The sequence below is a fragment of the Schistocerca americana genome, chromosome 10 (genome assembly GCF_021461395.2).
Source record: "Schistocerca americana isolate TAMUIC-IGC-003095 chromosome 10, iqSchAmer2.1, whole genome shotgun sequence".
Classification (NCBI taxonomy): domain Eukaryota; kingdom Metazoa; phylum Arthropoda; class Insecta; order Orthoptera; family Acrididae; genus Schistocerca; species Schistocerca americana.
Window position 1 is genome coordinate 98,111,287 of NC_060128.1, and position 15,258 is coordinate 98,126,544.

Sequence of the window (15,258 nt, forward strand, 5' to 3'; positions counted from 1 at the left end):
CAAGGGTGATTCTCTGGAAGGGACACAACCGATGTCCTTCCACACATCCTTCCAAAGACACAACTTGTGCTCCATCTCTGATTGCTCAGTCGCTCATGGAACGTTACATAGCCTTTTAATTCGCCTAACTTCTGCATCTACAGAGTGATCATAACTAAAGTTAAAGTTTCAAACCGCTGGGGAAATAACACCACTCGTCAGAATGACACAAAATTGCAAATAAATATTATTGGAAAAGCGAGGAATCGTATGGCAGAAGGAAAATAAATAGTTACAAAATCTAGCAATAGATGGCGGTGTAAGTATTATAATTTAATAGTCGTCGACTACAAATGACAAACGAATCATACAACAATGCCTAAGTTGTACGTTTGTCGTTAAACAAACTGTACTACTCAGTGTGCATGGGTGTACAGGTGTGATACTGTTGGTACGTAAGCCCATGCACCACGGCAAGGTCGTATCACATCGGATGAGAAAAATCGATTTTTAATTGTCCTCAGGCCAAAAACTGCATAAAAAGCATCACTCACATTGGTTCTTAATTTTCCGGAGCCCAAAAACCGCTCAAAAAGCATCAATCAAAATCAGATCGGATTATTAATCTCCGTGTGTCTGGCGCAAAATATATTCAATAAGCTGTCCACCGTTTTCTGCAACAAGTTGAAATTGAGATACAGCTTGTTCCACAACTGATCGAAGTGTTTCAGGGGACACGTTCTGAATGTGTTGCGCATTGCTTGTCTTCAACGCAGCTAAATTTGCAATCGGACCACTGAACACAACATCTTTCAGATAGCCCCATAGCTAGAAGTCACACGGATTAAGAGCACGTCAGCGGGACGGCCAGGCTGTAGGGAAATGGTGGCTGATAATTCTAGAATTTCCGAAATGGAGCCTCGGCAGCTGCTTAACTGAATTCGCAATTTGCGGAGGTGCGCCATTTTGTAGAAAAAAGATCCCATCCACACATCCAAGCTGTTGGAGAGCTGGAATGGCGTGGTTGCGCAAAAGACACTCGTAGCGCTTCCCAGTGACGGTACAGGTAACAGGACCGGAAGCACCTGTCTTTTCGAAAAAATACCGCCCTGTCATAAATGATGCCGTAAACCCGCACCACAGAGTGACCTTTTCGGGATGAAGTGGTACTGGCTGTGTTGCGTGTGGATTTTCCGTTGCCCATATTCGGCAGTTGTATGTGTTGGCATATCCTGTCAGATGGAAGTGGGCTTTGTCTGTCCACGAAATCTTCCACGCCTTTCATTGTCCACTTCTACGCGAGCAAGACATTGTAAAGCAAAGGTCTCTCTTGCTGGCAGGTCAACAGGAAGCAACTCGAGCGCATCGGTAATTTTTTATGGATAGCGAAGAAGGATGTTTCGTAGGATTTTACGCACCGTGCCCACGGGTATGTCCGATGTTCGGGAAATTCTCCGTGCACTTCACGTTTACACACCAACACACGTCTCCTCCTGCATTGCTGTGGCCACTGCTTCCATTGACGTCGAATCAATTCGTTTGCTCCCTCTACCAGGTTTCCCACCAAAAGAGCCCGTCTTTTCGAATTTCCGAATCATTTTGTCCAGAACCACGGCAGTCATCGGACCAACGCCTTTTTTCAAACCCTTCAGTGTCCGGAACTTCTGCAGAGCGACGTGTGCACAGTCGTCATCCTTGTAATACAGCTTTACAAGCAGAGCGCGATCCTGCATTGAGACAGTCATGGCGAACATCGCAGACGCGAAAGGAGGAAAAGTCTCTTTTCTCCTTTATTGAATTTCGATTCCCCCCGAAGGGGGCGGGCTGGCAGTAGGTTAGTACGCTGCTCTTCAGCCTACAGAATTTTTAAAACATAAGAAGATACACAATAAAAACAGGCGATAAAACGGTGACGTAAATTGTAAAACGGCGGAAAATTGTGAAATGTTAAAACATAAAACAAATGGTGGGCGATGAAAATAAAATACACAGGAAGCAGACAGGGAAAATAGTAGACAGACAATTAATTAAACATAGCGAAAGCCTGGTTTCTGTTCGTAAGTGATATAAAAACCACACCCAGCGACAGTATGTTTGGGCGGGGGGAGGGAGGGGGGAGGAGGCTAGACAGATGAGGGGAAAAAAGGGTGGGAGGAGAGGTAAAACGAAAGGGAGGGGGGGGGGGGGGTGAGGAAAAGCCGTGTCCCCGGCGTGTTTACACCAAATTCAATGGGTCGTGCGCATGACAGGTGTTTTCATGTACTTATTCTGACACATACAGCGCCATCTATTGATCAATTTTCACACTATTTTTTTCTTCTGCCATACGTTTTCCTCCTTCTCCGATAATATTGCGTTGCAATTTTGACGTCAGTCTGAACAGTGGTGTTACTTCTACAGCGTTTTGAAAGTTTAACTTTAATTATAGTCACCCTGTACTTCTACATTTACATGGATACTGTGCAAATAATACTTAAGTGCCTGGCGGAGGAATTATTGTAAAAGTGGTTCGATGACCCACCTTTACAATAATTCTTTATTATTCCACTCGTTAAGAACGTGCGGAGGAAACGAACACCTTTACCGTTCCGTGCGAGATCTGATTTCCCTCATTTTTATTATGATGGTCATTTCTGCCTATATACGAGGGCTGTCTAGAAAGTAAGTTACGATCGGTCGCGAAATGTAAACGGCTATGAAAATCCGATAAAGCTTTGCAAAGATGTGTTGGGCAGTGTCTCTAGTATGACTCTAGGTAGAATTATGTCGCTCTTTTCATTCCTGAGCTCTCAGTGAGCGCGTAAAGATGTTATAGCAAATAGTGTCTCCCGCCAAGTACGAGGGCCTGGTGAGAATTTTCCCCTGAAGCTATGCAACCAACATTACATAACTGTCGTGCGGTTTCTTCTTCAAGACAATTCTTAGCCTCATTCTGCAGGGGCAGGGGCATCGTTTCAATTGGAAATGTTTGGTTACCCACAATACAGCCCGTAATAGTCCCCCACCAAGTTTCATCTCTGCTCAAACGAACCGCTGGCTATGAAGACAACATTTTGGCACAGACAACGAGCTTTAGGCCAGTGTAGAGAATTGGCGGAAAGCACTGGCGGCTGCCTTCTATGATGATGAGGGTATTGGAAAGTTGGTACAACGCTACGACGAATGTCTGAGTCAGAACGGCGACTACGTAGAGAAGTTGCTGAAAGGTGTAGCTAACTGTTACAAATGAAACATTTCTGATTTTCACTGTGATTTTCATTTCGCGATCAATCGTAACTTACTTTCTGGACTGCCCTCGTAGGTCCCCCGTCAATAAAATATTTTGGCATTAGGAGGAGAAAGTTGCTGACTGGAATTACGTGAGAAGATACCGCGCAACGAGAAACGCCTTTGTTTTAATGGTGTCCATCCCAAATCATGTATCATGTCGCCGTTCTTTGAACTCTTTCGATGTACTACGTCAATCCTATCTGGTAAGGATCTCACACTACGCAGCAGTATTCTGAAAAAGGACGGACAAAAGTAGTGTAGGCGGTCTCCTTAATAGGTCTGTTACATTTCCTAAGTGTAATGCGAATAAAACGCAGTCTTTGATTTACCCTCCTCACATCATTTCCAGTTTAAATTGTTCGTAAATGTATTTTGTAGGTATTTAGTTGAATTTACGGCCTTTATATCGGACTGATTTATCGTGTAACCGAAGTTTAAAGGATTCCCTTTAGTATTCATTTGGATGACCCCAAACTTTTCATTATTTAAGGTCAAATGCCAATTTTCGCACCTTTTAGATATCTTTATTATGATCTTCGATGAGTTTACAAAGATAATAAACGAAGCTGGTTCCTCAGATTGCTTCTAAACCGTTTATAATGATAAGGAACAGTAAAGCGCCTATAACATTACCTTGGGGAACGCGAGAAATCACTTCTATTTGCCGTCAGTTAGCACGAACTGTGACCTCTCTGACAGGAAATCACGAATCCAGTCACATAACACGATTATGGGTAAGCACGCAATTTCACTACAAGCCGCTCGTGAGGTACGGTGTCAAAAGTCTTCCAGAGATCCTTACCTGTTCTCCCGTCTTGCAGCGAAGATTGAGAGCGATTTCTATGCCTGCCTCTACCGTGACATAACATTCAACAATGTCTCGGGAAGCACAGAAAAAGCGGCTGTTACCTGGCAACAGTCTGATGGGCATCCTTCTGAAAGGAGGGGCAGTTTAGCGAGCGCACTACCGTGAATAACAACAGCGGGCCAGTCTTCGGGGGCGTAACCACAGCCACGCCGGTAAGTCGTCGCCATTTTAGATTCCTCCAGTTGCCGCATCGACACCATAGACTGTGCGTATAGTCACGCAGAGATAAGTGAGCGACATTTTCACGGACATTAAGAAATGCTTCGTAGGAAATTCCTTGTCACTAAACTTTGCAAAGACTCACTTTATACAGTGCAGAACCTGTAAGATGTTCCTTACCAATACATAAACAGCTTCAGACACCACACTTGCTAGGTGGTAGCCTTTAAATCGGCCGCGGTCCGTTGGTATACGTCGGACCCGCGTGTCGCCACTGTCAGTGATTGAAGACCGAGCGCCGCCACACGGCCTTCTCTAGCAACACGGTGTTGACTCATCTGCCAACACTTCAAAAGCAATATTTATTGAGATAAGTAAACGCAATTTGCTGTGCTATTAACACAGTTTATTCAGTTATTTTCCACATAACTGGAGCAAAAGCTCTTAAATTTTTTTAATAGACCATTATTTTTTACGGATTTACATTGGGTCGATTTCTTGTCTATTTGCCCTTTCGGTACAAATTTTGGAATTGATTTCAAACTAACTTCCCGATGAGCTAGAGACTTGAAATCTTCAACGTAGATCAGAACTGGATGACAATGCAATATTAACACGCGTTCTTGTGCGGTGTGCGGCGGGGAGTATTTACTTTTTCTGTGTTCCTTAAGAGCTAGCACTACAGACTTGAAACTTCCAAAGTAGCTCAAAACTGGACGGCAGTGCAGTATTAATACACTTTCTTGTACGGTGCGTAGCAGTGGGTAGTTTACGTCCCAGTTGCGAGTGTTTCACGATGAGAACAGTTACTGCTAACTAAGCCTTTGTCCACGTTGGAATTCCTTCAGTTTTTACCTCAATCGTCCCTTTGGGAGTTACACGAAGGAAGAAGCAATATTCTGGTTGATTCAGGTGCAGGGAAATTGAAATAAACCAGAAATTTACCACATTTCCCTGCTGAAATTGTATCAAAATGTCTGAAATGGACATAAAAGTTTCATATCCACACAAAACTAAAAACCAGAAAATAATTATGTGAATAAGAAACTTTTAATATAAGTCGTTTTTAAAACTAACGAAAAGTGTAAAATAATTTCGTCTGTACCCACATACGAGGGCTATTCGGAAAGTAAGGAACGACAGTTTGGGAAATGGAAACCACAGTGAAAATCAAAACTGTTTTATTTGCAACAGTTAGCTACACATTCCAGCTACTTCTCTACACAGTCGCCGCTCAGGCTTAGACATGTGTCGTAGCGTTGTACCAACTTTCAAATTCCCTCGTTACACAAGACAGCCGCCAGTGCTTTTCGACAATTTTCTACTCTGGACCGCAGCTCGTCGTCTGTGTCAAAATATTGTCTTCATAGCCAGCGGTTCATTTGAGCAGAAATGAACCTCAGGGGTAGCCAATTACGGGCTGTATTGTTGGTGATCAAACACTTCCCATCGAAAGGGCTGCAGGAGCATCTTCATTGCCCCTGCGGAGTCCGGGCGAGAATTGGCGTGTAGAACGAACCGCATATGTGGATTGCATAGCTTCAGGCGAAAATCTTTCGCCAGGCCCTTTTACTTGGCAGGAGACGCTAATTTCTAGCCATCTTTACGTTCTCACTGTGAGCTCAGAACTGAAAAGAGCGACATGATGCGATCGACGGGCATACTGGACACAGTGCCCAATGCAACTGTGCAAAGCTGCATCAGATATTCACTGTATTTTCCATTTCGCGACCGATCGCTGCTTACTTTCCGAATAACCGTCGTAGATTCCTAACCCTATACAGACAGCCCTGAAAATTTGTGATTGTGAATTTTTATTAGTTTCTACAATACTTGTAAAAATTATAACGAAAAACTTGGGGCAATGCAGGTGATAATAGTGAAGAGTGTAGAGGAAAGCTGTCTGACAAAACTCACAACAGTTCGTATTATTACACAAAAATGAAAATCTCCGCTCGAAACAACCTAATTTGCAAACTAGCGGGGACACAGTGGGGATCACATCCACAAACTATTCGCTGTTCTGCAATGGCACTGTGCTTTTCTACTGCTGAATATGCTTCTCCAGTCTGGTACAGGTCATCTCATGCCATACAAGTAGGCATTGCCCTCAACGAAACATGCAGGTTGATCACAGGTTGCTTAATACCTATCCCAACTGATAAGCTCTACTGCCTGGCTGGAATAGCGCCAGCATGGAGACGCAGAACAGTGGTGCCAACAATGAGAGACTGAAAGTGGAACAGGATAGTGCCCATCCACTGCACGGACATAATCCACTACAGCAACGGTTGAGATCGCGTAAGAGCTTCCTGTGAACATCCGAGAAGCTCACCATTTCACTAGAGGAGGCAAGGCTGGAGTTATGGAAGAAGTCGACGCCTCACTTGCAGACACCAGAAGCTGATGAACTACCACCTGGACAAAACGAGAGCTGGCTGGTGTGGAAATCTTTAAACAGGTTACGATCAGGAGTTGGACGATCCAGAGGCAACGTGAAGAGACGGGGTTTCATAACAGAAGATACATCCTGTGATTGCTGGACAAGAGCAAACCACAAGCCACATGCTCCAGTGCCTTTTGTGCCCTACATCCTGCACGAAGATTGATCTCCTGCAAGCCACTCCAAGCAACTTGGAGGTTGCAAAGTACTGGGCACATGTAATATAAATACAATTTGTATATATATATTTATTGATGTGTATGGAAACTGTAAATTTGTATGTTTCTGATTCGAGAATTTCCAGAGCAATAAAATTGTTACAGACTTAGGTGACTAATTACCTCCTCGTCCCACCACACGCTTTTCGGTTTAAATTTCAGAAGTGTAGCTAGTAAAAATTCGCAGGCAGAAATTTTCAGGACTATTTTTATGGGAGGTATTGAATAAAATTGGGGAGAAGAGGATTTTGTGGCACAACTTGACAAGAAGAAGGGACAGGTTGGTAGGACATGTTCTGAGGCATAGAGGGATCACAAATTTAGCATTGGAGGGCAGCGTGGAGGGTAAAAACCGTAGAGGGAGACCAAGAGATGAATACACTAAGCAGATTGAGAAGGATATAGGTTGCAGTAAGTACGCTAGGAGATGAAGAAGCTTGCACAGGATATAGTAGCATGGAGAGCTGCATCAAACCAATCTCTGGACTGAAGAGCACAACAACAACAATATTTTTATGGGCCTAGGAATCTGTATGGGTCTAGAAGAAATTGTTTTATACTTTTTAATCCGTTTTATAAGTGTATTATGGTAGAGAAACTTATTTAAATAATTTTCTTTTCTGTCATGTAATCGATGTGTTTAAACCGACTCCGTGCAAGTCAGTTTAAAATAAATTTCTGTCAGTTTCAATTAGGGAACTAGAAACGCTCGAAGTCTAAGGGGTGAACGTGACATGCTGTACGTAACTGGCTGTGTTCAGAAGTGTGTTGTGGCCGCACAGTGTCCATTTGGGGGAGGTCTTCAAACTAGTGCTCATGCTCCTTAGCGTACAACTCAGTGTGGCTTGTAAACGGCCTGCGAATGAGATGTAAACTTTCTGATGTAACGCAGCGATATGCTTTGTCCCTGAGGCCGCATTCGGCTAGGCTGTAGCATGTGACCTTACGCTCCTGCCTACGTGTCAGGGCGGAACGCCGTGGGTATCTATGTGGAGAGAACTTAGGAGTCAGGACGCTGGAAGTATTTGCAGACGGCCGATACGACGGTAGTGGAGCAGCCGTTGTTTATTGCTCTGTCATACCAGAAACTGGACGTAATTCTTAGGATTTCACTTTGATAATGAATGTAGTCTGGAGGAGCGTACCACAGAACTGGCGAAGTTCGACAAATAAATAATTATTTACAATGCAGTTGTTGTCAGATGTTCGTCACAGATATTACATCTAACACATTTGACTTACCTTCATTTTACAACGTCATTTTCTGGGACAATCCTAAGATGCTCGAATTCAGTAACGTGTATTACGAATTATTTTTGGCGTGAACTCAGTAAGGTTCTGCAGAACGCTTTCAAGGAACTGGGGATACCAGTTATTCATTCCCAATGTACACTACGGGCCACTAAAATTGCTATAATTATTAGTCTGCAAGTGAAGAAAATACTGATGCAATATTGTTCAATACACTATCGTCAGTCAGCAGTGCAAGTATCTACACTCATACCTGTCCCACCCTGTATAATGTGAGTGCCAGTCTGTTGATCTTGTATTCCACAAATAAACAAGTCCACTAGAAAAACAGAAATCAGGTATCGTCGATGCGAATTTTTTCCAAAACTCTTAACTCGCGAATATTTGCTGGATGCATACCTTTCACAGATTGTTAAAACATGATTTTGAGTACATAGTGGGAGAAGAATACTGAAACCCGATTTTGTGTATATCCTTAGAGGTCTGAAAATTGGTAAAACCAATAACAATGAAGGAATGTATATCGGTTACAATCCGACCGGCGACCATGCTTCAGTTTTCGGAGCTGATGATTCATACGCAGACCTGATGACCCCTCCAAGTGTACCTCTCATCGATATATCTCTTGGTACCGGACACTTGCATCACTTTCTGCAGAAAAAAATGTCCTTTTGCAGATTTTGGTCTTCATATTTATTATTTTGTGTTCTCCATATTCCTGGTCATACATATACGTATCATGTCTCATGGTTACCCCAGTTTCCTCACTTCGCATTCTTACGAACCACAAACAAATCGGGTGTGTCTACAGTTCCGCTATATATCTGACAACGACATAGGTGGCAAGTGGCTAAAAATTTTCAAGGTGGAACCAGGTCAGGTCACATGACGTCCCTCAGTCGCTAATTTGGGAACACCATATTATGTTATATTAGTGTCTTGGTGTTTCTGTATTATAAATTGCGCATTGTGACAGTACGCCAAATCAAGGCAATGAAGCTTGTAAGAGTTATTACCAGCGTCACTCTTGGTACGTTTTGTTACAATTAAACATCATTTAACTACTAATCGGCGGTAAGAAGCCTTTAGGAGAATCTAAGATAAATAATACTACAGCCTGGAGTTGTATGTGATAGGTGCAAACGAAGTAGGTTCACAGTGTTATGCATGCTCTTTTTTTTTATCGACGGCTTGGTAATAGGGTCAACAGTCTTACCACTGCAGTAGCAGCGGTTCCCATCTGCGCGCTGAAGTTAAGTGCTGATGGGCTCGGCTTACACTCGGAGGAGTGGCCATCCGTGGCTGCCGAGTGCTGTTGACAAGCGGGATCCACTCAGCCCTTGTGCGGGCGTTTGAGGGGTTACTTGACGGAGAAGTGGCGCCTCTGATCACGAAAACTGACAACAGCTGGGAGAGCGGCGTGCTCACCACGTGCCCCTCTGTATCCGCATCCATTGAAGCCTATCCGCAGAGGATGACACGGCGGTCGGTCGGTACCGTTGTACCTAAGGAGACCTATTTGGATGGGGTCTTTGTAACTGATTCTGACTTTCTTATTCATATATTACAAATATTTTCTGCGATAAGCTATGTTATTTTTGTACTGTATAAGAGTGTGCTCTCTCACGGACGGGTTGCTTCCATTTTCTGAAGTTAGTCTGATTAAATAACGAAAGATGGATCTACCGTAAGTGAAACGGCCGGGAATTATAATGGTATTCTTGAAACTCACAAATATTTGGCCATTTTTCAAGATAGACTGCGACTTCCGAGGATGTGTCTAGGCAGAGAACCTAAGAGTACAGCTTAAACCACTGCGAAGGGATCAAGTGAGAATTTCATTTACATTCTAGCTTGTCACGAATACATTGCTATTATTCCGAATACATCTCAACTTCTGACGGTGTGGTTAGGCAGGTACCTAAGAGCACAATTTAAATCTCTACAAGTGAAACGACCAATAATGGCATTTATATTCTTACTTGCCACAAATATTTAGCCGCAATCGGATCTTTTACAGCACTTTCGTAAACTCAGTGTTCGAGACAAATATAGCACCTTACTATTCTTGGTAACATCTACAACTACATCTATATTCTGCAAACGACAGTGAGGTGCATGGCAGAAGGGACGTCCCATTGTACCATTCCATTGCCGTATGGAGCACGGGAAGGATGATTGTTTAAATGGCTCTGTGCGTGCAGTAATTAATCTAGTCCTATCCTCATGAACCCTATGTGAGTGATACATACGTGGCTGTAGTATATCCCTAGAGTCACCATTTAAGGCCGATTCCTGAAACCTTGTTACTGGTTTTTCTCGGCGTAAATTATGTATACTTCAAGAGTCTTCCAGTTAAGTATCTCTGTAACGCTCTCACATGGATCTAACAAACTTTTGACCATTAGTGCAGCCCTTCTCTGTATATGTGCAATATTCCCTATTATTCCTATCTGGTACAGCTCCCACACACTTGAGCAATATTCTAGGATGGCTCGCATGAGTGATTTGTAAGCAATCTCTTTTGTAGACCGCTGCGCAATCGGCTGTGGAGGTGTGGGGAGAGCGGCAGTGGTAGGGGATCGCTCAGAGCACTGTAGGGGAAATGCCGAGCGCAGACTTGCATGGTAACCAATCAAAAAGATCAATTGTCATGTCTGCTTTCGTTAGTATCTAAAAGGAATTCGGCCAAGAATGCGGCACCTGACTTGTTAACCAATTGTAACTTTCAGAGAAGCATTAAAAGTTGCTAATTTTGAGTGAAACTTGCACATTTCTCTTGTTGCCATGTCAAAATTTGCTTCTTTTGCCAAAACACAGCGGAGTTTATACAGTCTCATCTCACTAATATGTTGTACAGACACAACTGCGGGAGAATTCTGAAAGAGTGGTTTACTAATTTTGTTAAAAGAGGAACTGAGGAAAAGTAAAGGCAGTAGCTTATGAAAAAGCATATCCTCGGTACAAAAAAAAGTGGTGAGTCACCACATACGTTGTTCCAAAATCCACATCGTCTCTTATTTCACCGGCATTCGGTCACCCTTAAAAAACACATTCTTTCATCGAAATGGTCTGTAGTTATTGGAAAAACACAGTCGATAATGAAGGTATAGATAACAATGATATGGTAAAATACTCTCCTGTTTGCGTGCTACCATTTCACATAATGTCAGTTCGATATCTCAGACTGTTTATGAAGCACGAGAAATGTTGTGGATATTTCACTGCCACTTTATCGCTGGTGCTGCGCGATCGAAAATGAGTGTGCTACGTCAGACAAATTCTCTCGACTGTATTCCGGCTCTGAACACTATGGGACTTAACATTTGAGGTCATCAGTCCCCTAGAATTTAGAACTACTTAAACGTAACTCACCTAAGGACACCACACACATCCATGCCCGAGGCAGGATTCGAACCAGCGATCGTAGCAGCAGCACGGTTCCCGACGGAAGCGCCTAGAACCGCTCGGCCACACCGGCCGGTAATTATCTCGAGATTGGTGATACGTTTGTCACTACAAACTTTCCCCAATATCCCGCAGTGTCTTACTTCCACGTCAGTATCACAATAATTATGACCAGTAACGAAATCATGGGCACACCATCATGGACCTGACGTAATAGGTAATCATCATCATCATAATCATCATTTAAGACTGATTATGCCTTTCAGCGTTCAGTCTGGAGCATAGCCCCCCTTATGAAATTCCTCCATGATCCCCTATTCAGTGCTAACATTGGTGCCTCTTCTGATGTTAAACCTAATACTTCAAAATCATTCTTAACCGAATCCAGGTACCCTCTCCTTGGTCTGCCCCGACTCCTCCTACCCTCTACTGCTGAACCCATGAGCCTCTTGGGTAACCTTGCTTCTCCCATGCGTGTAACATGACCCCACCATCTAAGCCTGTTCACCCTGACTGCTACATCTATAGAGTTCATTCCCAGTTTTTCTTTGATTTCCTCATTGTGGAAACCCTCCTGCCATTGTTCCCATCTACTAGTACCTGCAATCATCCTAGCTACTATCATATCCGTAACCTCAACCTTATTGATAAGGTAACCTGAATCCACCCAGGTTTCGCTCCCATACAACAAAGTTGGTCGAAAGATTGAACTGTGCACAGATAACTTAGTCTTGGTACTGACTTCCTTCTTGCAGAAGAGAGTAGATCGCAGCTGAGCACTCACTGCATTAGCCTTGCTACACCTCGCTTCCAGTTCTTTCACTATGTTGCCATCCTGTGAGAATATGCATCCTAAGTACTTGAAACCGTCCACCTGTTCTAACTTTGTTCGTCCTATTTGGCACTCAATCCGTTTATATTTCTTTCCCACTGACATTACTTTCGTTTTGGAGATGCTAATCTTCATACCATAGTCCTTACATTTCTGATCTACCTTTGAAATGTTACTTTGCAAACTTTCAATCGAATCTGCCATCACAACTAAGTCATCGGCATATGCAATACTGCTTATTTTGTGTTCACATATGTTAATCTCACCCAGCCGCTTCGTGTGCGGATTCCAGAGTGAGGCAGCTGGAACTCCAGCATTCATACAAAGTCTTTTAAAGAAAAAGTAGTATATTCGCATTTTTTGTGCTCGGATATGCGCAAGTAACCACTGGTTGCATAATTTAGTGAAAAGTTGAATTCTGTGTGTTTTCTCGTCCTGTTCTGGGTGACGAGTCTCAGATGTGGGGTGAGTTGCAGCAGCCGGAGTGACTGAAGTCCGGGCAGCGATCGGCTAACCGCGACCCGCGTGCCTTCTGCTTGTGGCCCGCGACTCTTTTATGAACAGAATGGTCTTGTCATTCGAAATTATTTTAATTTGGCGCCAGATCTGAAATCGCAGTAACAATGATGACCAAGAGGAACGCGTGTCGCGAAGACAATAAATTGCTACTCGCGCACCGCAGTGGCGGCAGATCGAGCGAAGCAGGTTGTTTATTGCGCATCAGCGGCGCTGTATCAAATTAACAGCCATCGCGTTTTGAATTTCCGAGTGCGTGACACACTTGATTCCACAAAGCTAAGCAGCGTGTATGCAACACAAGAATGTTTCTGTTTTTGCAGCGCTTACTCCATGTTTTGAGCTATGTCTTGAAAATAAATAAGTTACTGGAAGAAAGTAGAATTTTTAACAATGAATAGACAGTTTTAACTTTTTTTACTGTTTATAAAGGAACACCCTATGCTTAATATGTCAAAAAACTACTGTTCTTGAAAAAGAATATAATGACAAATGCCATTACGACAGCTATCATAATTGAATTTCTTTTGCGTAATTTACGGAAAAATAAAATTAACGAAATTAAATCGCCATTAAAGAACTAACAAAATATTTTTAGTTCACAGAAATCTGACAGACCGTTTACTTGAGAGCGCTCCTGGCATACTGAAGATCTGGGCAATAATTTATGCGAGAAACTTCGCCAAAAGGTAAGATTATTTGCGTGTTTGTCTTCGGATATCGATGAATGCGATGAAGTTTTCGATACTTCGCAGGTGATAATATTTGCTCGCGAAACTGGTAGCAACATATATGTTTTTGAGGAGCATTGACAATAACGGTGGTTGCCTACCAGCCGGTCTTCAGGGCCAACAGACATTTCATTTTCAGTATTTCATATAATTATTGACCGAATTAAATATTTAAGTTGTGTCGTAATGTGCTCATCAAGAATGGCTGTTGAGGAAGACTTACTACGGCACTTAGAGCAAGCGTCTCAATACAGTTTACCACGACTACAAATACTCGGCAGTACAACTGATGGAGGCAGATACATGAGTGGATAAAACAATGGTCTAGTGGGTAGAATTAAAACTAAACTGACAGAGGTAGATTGATATATCCCATTGCTTTCCATTTTATTGTCCATCCAGGAAAAGTCATGGATACCGTGACTGTAAACTTCGTCAGAAGAAAGGGGTGATACACCGACAATTTCAACACTCTCTGACATATATGGAAACAGGTCACTGAGGTGTGCCATATTATTCTGACGTGAGATGGTTAATAGCGTTGCAATACTGAAAATATTTTTTCACCACGAAGAAGAAATGAACATATTTATGACAGCAAAAAGCAAATGTTTTCAGAACATACGGATCGTCTGTTGCTAACAGACAATTAATTTTTAACAGATTTAACTAATTACTGCGATGTGCTGAAAATAGGGCTCCACGAAAAAAAAATCTGATATGACATACACGTTAAGGCATTCCAAATGGAAAACAAGCTCTTCATGAACTATACTGACGAGAAAATGCTGGACCAATTCCCAAACTGTAAAAAAGACGTCGAGGAAGTTCCGTGACACAAACTAAAGCAAACATTCCAGAAAGAGCCTGTCAAATACAGCCTCAAAAATCTCATTCACTTTTGATTCGACTAGCGCGTATAATCATTTCCAATTTCTCATCTCATTTGTCTGTCTTTTTTTCATTTTGTTTTTGTCATTGTTCCTGCTCTGTAACAAGATGTCGATGAATAAAACGTGAAATTAAAGATTTGTGTATTTTGCGTTTTTAATATGACCGATTATTTATAAGCGCAAGAAATTAGTATCAGTGCTGCAGAATATTATTTCATTTTGCCATAGTATGGCTTTTGCACGCCGAAATTAACTTCGACTGAGAGGAAAACAGTGTATGTTGAAACGCCAAACTGTACAGGAAGGAAACCCGTGGTGGCCGAGTGGTTCTAGGCGCTACAGTCTGGAACCGCGTGACCGCTACGGTCACAGGTTCGAATCCTGCCTCGACCATGGATGTGTGTGATGTCCTTAGGTTAGTTAGGTTTAAGCAGTTCTAAGTTCTAGGGGGACTGATGACCTCAGAAGTTAAATCCCATAGTGCTCAGAGCCATTTGAACCATTTGTACTTGAAGGCATTAGTTTATTTTTGTTACTAATTGAGTGAATCTATCTCCCTATACAACTTGCAGGTTACGATTCTGGCGGTTTTCTGGACCAACAGAGGCTTCAGTATTTCATATAATTATTCGCCGAATAAAAAATTATAGTTCTGGTCGTAATTGCTCATCAACAGCTATGGTGTTACGC